At 43.3% G+C, this 8,534-nt stretch overlaps 1 long non-coding RNA gene across 1 annotated transcript in view; it reads left to right on the top strand.

Annotated features, from left to right (window-relative positions):
- The window catches only part of LOC129520172 (uncharacterized), a 30,080-nt gene extending 21,864 nt beyond the window's left edge, over nt 1–8,216 (top strand). Inside the window, exon 3 of the long non-coding RNA XR_008666500.1 lies at nt 8,153–8,216. This is a non-coding gene — a long non-coding RNA (uncharacterized LOC129520172). The remainder of the gene's footprint in view (nt 1–8,152) is intronic.
- Nucleotides 8,217–8,534: the final 318 nt, after the last annotated feature.

Consider the following 8,534-nt stretch of genomic DNA (forward strand, 5'->3'; position numbering starts at 1 on the left):
GTCATCTAGAGTCATCGAGCTCCCTTGTCTACTCATCCCATTGGTACTTAATAAATGGCTGTTGGATGAAAGTCCTCGTAATTTCTGGAAGAAGATGAAAAAGAAACATTTCTGTCCCTGGACAGCACCAAGCATAAACTTGAGTAGGGTGTCTTTGCTATTCAGGTATAGATCTTGCTATTGATGGGAATAACGGCACAGGATGCTTATAATTTAAGAGGGAGTTTATAGGCATTATAAACTTATTATTAGAGTTCAAGATCTTGGAGGCAAGGACAATGTGTTATTCATTTGATAATCTTTTACAGTACTTGGCAGAAAGCTTAATCAAGGTCATTAGGGATATTTTAAATAAATGAATGATAAAATGAATGGATAACCATGATATCACCTATGATAATAGCACACATCTCCTAATGCAAAGAAAAAGTGGTCTGAAAGATCACTCAACTGAAGCAAGTCAACTGAAAATCCTACAAGCATTAGGGATGTTATAAAAATGAATGACATGGACACTCAGGAATCTGGGTAAACTACGAAATCTAATGGAGGGCTCTTACCCATTCTTTGCATGTGCCTTTGGCATCTGGTGAAGCCTCTGGACCCTTCTCAGAATAATGATTTATGCATAACATAAAATACATAGAATTGCAAAGGAAACCAATTACATAAAAATATAATTATCAAAGTATTAAAAAAGACACACAAATGTGTGATATGGTAATATATGTACTTCTTTATTAATGCATTAAGACTATCTAGCAGCCAGACCAATAACTATCATATTTTCAACTATAAGTGAGTATAAGTAATTTTTCAACATATCTTCAACTACTGCAATGTGATGTAAAAACATCTGTGATTTTTGGGGCATCTGGGTGGCTCAGTCGGTTTATCATCTGACTCTTGATTTCAGCTCAGGTCATGATCTCAGGATTGAGATAGAGCCCCATGTTGGGCTCTGTACTCAGTGGGGTGTCTGCTTGATTCTCCTTCTCTCTCCTCCTCTGCCTCTGTCCTACTACTCTCTCTCTCTAAAATAAATTAATAAATCTTAAAAAAACCAAAACCCAAAAAACTGTGATTTCTGTTGGTGACACAGTTTAGGCACTGCTAATACCACAGTAGTTTCTTGCCTATATTCATAATTGAATAAAATGCTAAATTTTAGTTAGACATTAGTAAAATTTAAATTTTACTGTAAAATGTAAAATTTTCCCCATCTGAGTTCACAGCTTTCTGAATTCTATACATATACCTACATCCATGAACTCCAGGTTAAGAACCCCTGGTTTACAAGGAGCAGCTCTACTCAGCTCTGACTATAGGCATGCAGAACTGAGGGCCCCATGGCCTGTGGATGCTCAGGTTTTTGTGACCTCTGACCTAAACCCTAATGAAATTATGGGTCCATCATCCATATTCCTTCCATAAGAGTTGCCCTGATGAAGAGGAAAGAAAAGATTGGAATGTGACACTTAAGTTGTTCATTGACAGGCAGAAAGGTCTGTTTTGCCTAAGACAAAATAGACTTGCCTTTCACAGAGTTAGAGATGATATCCCTAAGCCGTTCTCTGCAAACACCAGTCTGGAGGCTCTCTCCTGGCTCTTTGGGCCATGTCAGAGGAGGATGTGGAAAGCAATGGGACCTGGAAAACAAATTCTACAACTTGTAGATAATAAATGAAAATGGTAGGGACTTCCCACTGGCTGATAGAAAGAAAATGTCACAAACACGAAAACATAATAAAGCTGGGTTTGAGGCCTTGGTGCCTTCCGTTCATGATTAATGATTGGTCTCAAATAGGATGGGTAAGGGAAAGTGAAGTTCCTCTTGAAGTAGCTTTAAAAATGCCACAGCTTAAAAAAATTATTGTAACATCAATTTAAGAAAAAAAAAACTCTGCTAAAATGTAAAGGTCAAGAAAGATTTGGGTGTTTTTAAATGCTGTCTTGAAGAAATTCTTATAAAGGTTAAGATGTCATGTAGTTTCAGAGTTATGGGCATAGGAGGGGGGTCTGGACCAAAGCAGCGCTACCTGCAGGCCCTCGGTGACTGTGACCCACGCTGACGGTGGGCAGCAGGCAACTGGCAGATCAGTGTGTCACCGTGTCAGTGGGAAAAGCAAGTACTACTCTCTTAGAACTTGGAAGCTGTGGGAACATTTCACTCCCAGAGCTCTGTCCTGATGGCTAGCAGGCCTCACGATGATCTGCCCCATATCGTAAGCAGTGGTACTCCAAGCAGCACTCAAAGTCCCCAGGATGAGGGGATTCTGAGCTCCTGCTGTCTCTCTTGCCATCTCTCACTCTGCCCTGAACTACCGAATTCTTCAGCAGGAAGTTTCCACCTTGGGTTTTAGATGTATGGGGCCTGGGAGAGGCTCCTGACCTCCACATGTAGAGCGTTCTATGAACACGGCAGAGGTTTCCATGACTTCACATCTAAGTGGTCTGGGAATAGGTGTCCGTGGGGTCTCAGGTGTTCTAGTCACAAGCTAACAGACCCCTAAGGGACATCTCTTGGCCATGGCAAGCCTCCCCTGGGAAAGCAGAATAGAGTGCCTGTACATCAGGGCATCTGAGCAGGACCTCAGGAACCTGGCGGAGGGGGGCGGGGGGGGGGTTACCTGGTCTCAACCCTATGAACATAATACCCAAATCACCTGGAAGTTATCCAACTGTACCTCTCAATGTGGTTTGTGGAGCAAGAGCTTTGGCCTTACCTGGGAGCCTGTTAGAAATGCAGAATCTCAGACCTCACTTAGACTTACTGAACCGAAAGCTACATTTTTTAAAGATGCCCCAGTGATGCACATACCCACGGAGACACACTGCTTGCTCCAGATAGAGCTTTGGTGTAAGTGTGTGCACACACAGAGGTCGGCTCTCCCACTGGGAATCTCTGTTGAACGATAAGAGTCGGCCATAGTTCTCTGAGGAGAGGGATGGAAAATACCATTGTAGAGAGTTCTAATCTGTCTTGCCAACATCTATGAAAAGAAATAAGAGCTTGACATTACCCCCTCACTGTGGGCAGTTATCTTAGTTTTATCTGGATGATGTAGGGGCCTTTGAAGTGCAAGCCAAGTCATCTGACCCCTCATACCACCTCTCCACACAAAGTTCCACACATTAATTGATCTTGTGCGGCAGGGCTGGGCTTTTAGGTCAGGTGCTAGATCTTTGCATCATTCGCAGAGTATCAGAGAGTGACTTTCAAAATGCAATCTGAGTGTCCTTCTTAATTGAGTCTGGAATCAAAGAGCCAACCATTTGTGTTAACTTGAGATTTCTTGTTAAATATGCAAGCCTTACTGTCACTGCTCAGGCCACTTCCCTAGTGTGGGTGACGTGCTTTCCCTGTTCTTCTCTTGTGGCGGCTGTACCAAACTGTCTACCAAAGCCAACGGACTTACCCGGACACTTCCTCCTTATTACTGCCGCTTCTTTTTTCTGATTGTACTGATTTTATATTTCATTTAGTTAGCATTGAAAATATACTCTTGCTATTTCATAGAGCCTGTCTTTCCAACTAGATTTGTAAATTTATTAAAGGCAGAGACATATCCTATTTCTTGGATTTCAGCCCCCAGCCCAGGGCACTATATTCAGGAGGGGTCTAGTAAACTTAAGAAAACATGTATATGGGATTCCTGGGTGGCTCAGGGGGTTGAGCATCTGCCTTTGGCTCAGGGCTTGATCCTAGAGTCCCAGGATCGAGTCCTGCATCGGGCTCCCTAGGAGGAAACTGCTTCTCTGCCTGTGTCTCTGCCTCTCTCTCTGTCTCTAATGAATAAATAAGAAATCTTTTTTAAAAAGTATATATTTTATATATATATAAATATATTTTATGTACATAGAATAAAGAAATATATAAATACTCATGTATAAATAAATGCATAAAGTATATATAATATATATTCATATATAAAATACATAAATATTATATATGTGTGTATATATTTATATATAAAGTATCATCATCAGTTATTAATGGTTCTAGTGCTAGTGCTTTCGAGATGTCCGTCCGGCATATGTCAGCTCACATGCTCCTCACAATCACCCCGTGCCATTCCCGTGACTCTCATTCTAAGAAGAGGAAACCAAGGTGGAGGCCATAGAGGACTTTGCAAAGTTATGTGGCCAGTGTGGGCCCAGGCCAGATCTGAACTCAGATTTATCTGCCACATTTCTCCCCTCCTCAGTAATGCTGTCGTGGGAATGAGTTTTCCTTTTGCTGCCCACTGAGAGCGGATCAAGAAGGCCAGCTTGGTAAGGAGATCAAAGACTAGGTCTTCAGGAGCCTCATTACATGTATGGTGGGAAATTTGTATCTTTCTCTGTCTTCTAGTTTTGCAATCTCTAGCAAGGGGGTGGTTATCCCTAACTCACTGGGTGACTGAATAGTTCAGCCCTCCAGTGGGTTCAAGAAGAATGGAGGAAGGGAAAGGACACTGAATGTGGGGGCCAACCTCAGGGGCAGTCCCAGGACTTAGGGCCCTTGGGCACTCCTGAGAATGGTGGTTCCCTGCACAGCGACTCCAGCTGCAGCGTCTGGCTCTTTCTCCTGCTCCTTGTTTCTGGTTCCTTACAGGAGTTGTGGGTGGGCCTCGTACCCTGAACGAGCCTGCAAAGGTCTATCTCTCACCTTATGACACCAGAAAGAGCAGCTCTCTTCTTCACAGCATGCAGAAGCCAAAAATTGCTCATTTATGAACCTACTCACAAGGAAACAATTCACACCGAAGGGGCCTGGGGTTCTTTGACATTCACAGCAAAAACCTTTGCTTTTGCAGGCATCCAAGGAACAAACAGAACAAAGTAAAACACGCGAAACAAAAACCTCACGACACCCTGGATTTGGAAAGAAGTAGATCTAACGTGATTCTTTCCCAATCAATAGTCAATGAGAGACTTTAATTTGTGAACACAATTACCATGATTACTATGACCCCTATGGAGTCATTGCATTTTACTACTCATCCTGGGAACTGGATTTCCATATTTAGGAAGGAAAGTAAATGATATCAGGAATCTTGTGTAGCTGTATAAAACTCTTTCCTGGATATGTAGTGCTTTTCTAAGAACCCTTCCTGACTAAATGATTCAACGTGCTATCAAAACGTTTTACAGATGTATAATTCACCACGCCAATTAAAACAGTGCTAAGTAAAAGGGAACAAAGTTCAGAGGTCCGCCGTTTCTATCAGAGGTGCCCCTACCCCACATGTGTCCTCTTGGAGCTCCCATGATGGCTGAGATTCTCACGTTTGAACCGTTCTCCCCATTAGAGCGATTTATTTGGGTTAAGGCATTGTCTCTAGAAGGAACTTATTAAAAATACAGGTTACTTGGGCCTACTAACACAATTCCCACAATAACCATTATTCTAGCTGCATGAATTACTTTATCAGATTAATTAGCTGTCACCTATCAGACAATATGGCTCTGAGGAAATAAGGCATATTTTAATGGACATCATTGTCTGAAAAATATGAAGCAGTTCTAGAAGAGACAGCCCTGCTTGGGGGCCCTATGCTGGGGGTCTGGGAGGCTAGAAGACAGAAAGACACTGATTAAGAAGGGGGAGCAGAGGAGAGGTAAGTGAGAGGAACATCAAAATCGAGCCTCTATTCCCTTTAGGTTTGCTTCTGAGCACCACATTCTTGATTTCTGTTTAAATGTTTTTAACATCAAGTGGCCAGGCCTCCAAAATATAGGTCCTAGTGGTACCAAAATTAGAAATGAAGTGATTCTCATGCCCATCCCTTCTGACAATGGTCACCCATAACTGGTTCTCCTCTCCTTCCTGGGCTCACAGATCAGCAGCACTTGCAGCCCTCTGTGTCCAGATGGACTCATGTCACCGACCGTGGGACCCCAGAAAGTGGGTGGCCATTAGACATATCACGTGGACTTCTCTCTTTCTCTCTTTCCTCCCCTGAGTGGCTGAAAGGCAATAGCTAGAAGGCCCAAGAGAGAGGCAAGAAGCCCCGGGGCAGTAGAAGCCTGGATCTCTGGATCACCACTTGGAGAAGAACAAACAACCCAGGGGTGCGTTGAACCGGGAGCACCTACCTTAGGGATCTGCCATTAGTGAGAAATAAAACTTGATTGTGTGAAGACATTGAGATCTGGGTGTCTTTTATTATGTCACATCACAGAGTCTTATTTACTGTGATTGCTATAACTTACCATCTCTATTGATATTTGTTATCACAAGATTGCAGGATATTTAAATCTCTTGAGCAAAAAGGGCCTTTAAAGTGATATTAAAAATAATATCATGCATATTAGCAACTCCAATTTGCTAAGGACTTTCTATCAGGCACTAAGTGCTTTGCATTCTTATTTAATCCTTGTAACAATCTTTTGAGGTGGATTGATTATGCCCATTTTACAGATGTGAAATGGACTTAGGAAGCCTATTAAAGAGCTTGCTTTAGGTCATGCTAGCGAGTGGCAGTGTCACTGTGACGGTGGGCTGAGTCGTTCAGTGCTTGCACCGAACTCTTGGCCAGTGTGTGATTCTATAGTTACTCAGGGGAAACAGGATTAGACCACGGAATGACACGGCAAGGTCACACCAAGAACTGCGGAAAAGTCTTGGCCTTAAAGAGGAAAAAATGGATCCTATCTCTGCCCACAAAGGAGTGGCAAGAACATTTCCTTTATCTCCATTTCACACCTCAAAAATATTGAACTGATTTTCTGTAATTTCCCTTTTCTGCCCTCCATTGAAAGACTTGATTACACCCCAGTTTCTGCAAAGGGAAAATTCTTGCTGCTGAGTTATAAATTTTGCAGATGAGGACATTCTAACTAGGTTTCAACCATGGGACATTTATCCCTCCATTGATACTTGCGTGTAACTCCATCAGGGGAATGGTTTTTGTAGAGGAAACAACATTCTGTTTCTATAGAGGCAAAACAGGGGAAAAGGTGGGCACGGTGTGTGGTAGAGACGTAGCTGGAAGGGAGAGGAAAAAAAAAGAATAAAGCCAAGGCAATATAGTTTATTGGCTGTTCTTATGGCTAGGGAATGCGGAATTTCAAGTTTTCTTTTTTAAGCAGAGAAGGCAGGGTTTTGCCTGACTGATCCTTATCATGATTGTTGCCATTTGAATTCAACAAGAGAATGCACATGGATGGGCCTTCATGAACGTGTCGCGTGTCACACACAAAAGGCGTGATGATTGTAGAGTTTATTGCTAGAAAATCTGCATATGGTTCATATGGTGCTGGCCCCAGAAGGCCCCCAGGAGCCCACACATGATCAGATGGGAGAAAGTAGAGTCTATGGTGGTTTATTTTTTTAAATTATTTTTTAAAAGATTTTATTTATTCATGAGAAACAGAGGCAGAGGGAGAAGCAGGCTCCTCACAGGGAGCCCGATGCAGGACTCGAGCCCAGAACCCCGGGATCACGCCCTGAAACAAAGACAGACGCTCGACCGCTGAGCCACCCAGGTGACCCACCTCCATGGTGGGTTAGAACACAGGCTATGGAGGCAGAGACTGGGCTGCTTCTGCCATTTGTCCCTTGTCTAGCTGTACAATAATAGCTTGGTCAGTTACTCCATCTTTCTAAGCGCCGGATTCCTCCTTCATAAAATGGGGCTAATGCGATCTCCCCTGTTGTGTTTTGAGAACGACGCAGGATAACACATACAAGCTTTGTGAGGGCGATGGTGACGATGACTCAGACTCAAGAGACAAGAGACAGGCCAGCCAATAACAAGAGCACGTTGGCTTATCTGCTTTTGTGATAGATGTCAGCATCAGTTTTACAGATTGGAAGGATAAAAACAAAATCAGAGTAGAAGGAATCCCAGAGAGACTTGGCCGGGCAAGGACACAGACAGCGGGTACATGCGACACCCCGTAGGAGTTGGGACTCGCATAGTGGGGATGGTAGAAGGAAACCACAGGTGAATCCACTGCCTGATGCATGAGCCTCTTTGAGATCTTGTCCAGGTCAGCTGAGGGGCTAAGGAGGGGCTGGAGCACCTGACCTTGTCCTTTGGGCCAATCCATCATGTTCCAGTCATTTGAGGTCCATCCTATGGTGGGGACGGATCGTAGTCGTTAGAGCTCAGAAAACAAAGGTTCCATGTGGTTTATTCTGGAATTTGTCTTCTCCTTTCAGTGTTCTACAGGTTTCCCACTGGCCTACTAAAGAATATCACTTCTCTGAGGAACAGAATGCTCTGCCCTGATACTAAAAGTAAGATGTTTGTTTTTGAAGCAACATAGATTCAAATAGCGGTAACAATTCTTGGTGGAAAATAAAAGCATCTTTATATTTATTTGAGTAAACAGAAAAATAGCACAATTGCAATGATTTCCCACCTGCCAAACAAAACTGTTTCCTTTTGTAAGCCGTGTTCCATATCCAAGGGTGGTCAAAGCACACGGCTGCACAAAGGGAATTGTGATGTATGCAGCCAGCGTGAGCCGCTGCGCCTGCCGACAGGGGTTCACCTCACTCCATTATGTTCCTCCTCCGCCAAAAGAGCCGTGGAGCATCT

The sequence above is a fragment of the Nyctereutes procyonoides genome, unplaced genomic scaffold (genome assembly GCF_905146905.1).
Source record: "Nyctereutes procyonoides isolate TBG_1078 unplaced genomic scaffold, NYPRO_anot_genome, whole genome shotgun sequence".
NCBI classification, from domain to species: domain Eukaryota; kingdom Metazoa; phylum Chordata; class Mammalia; order Carnivora; family Canidae; genus Nyctereutes; species Nyctereutes procyonoides.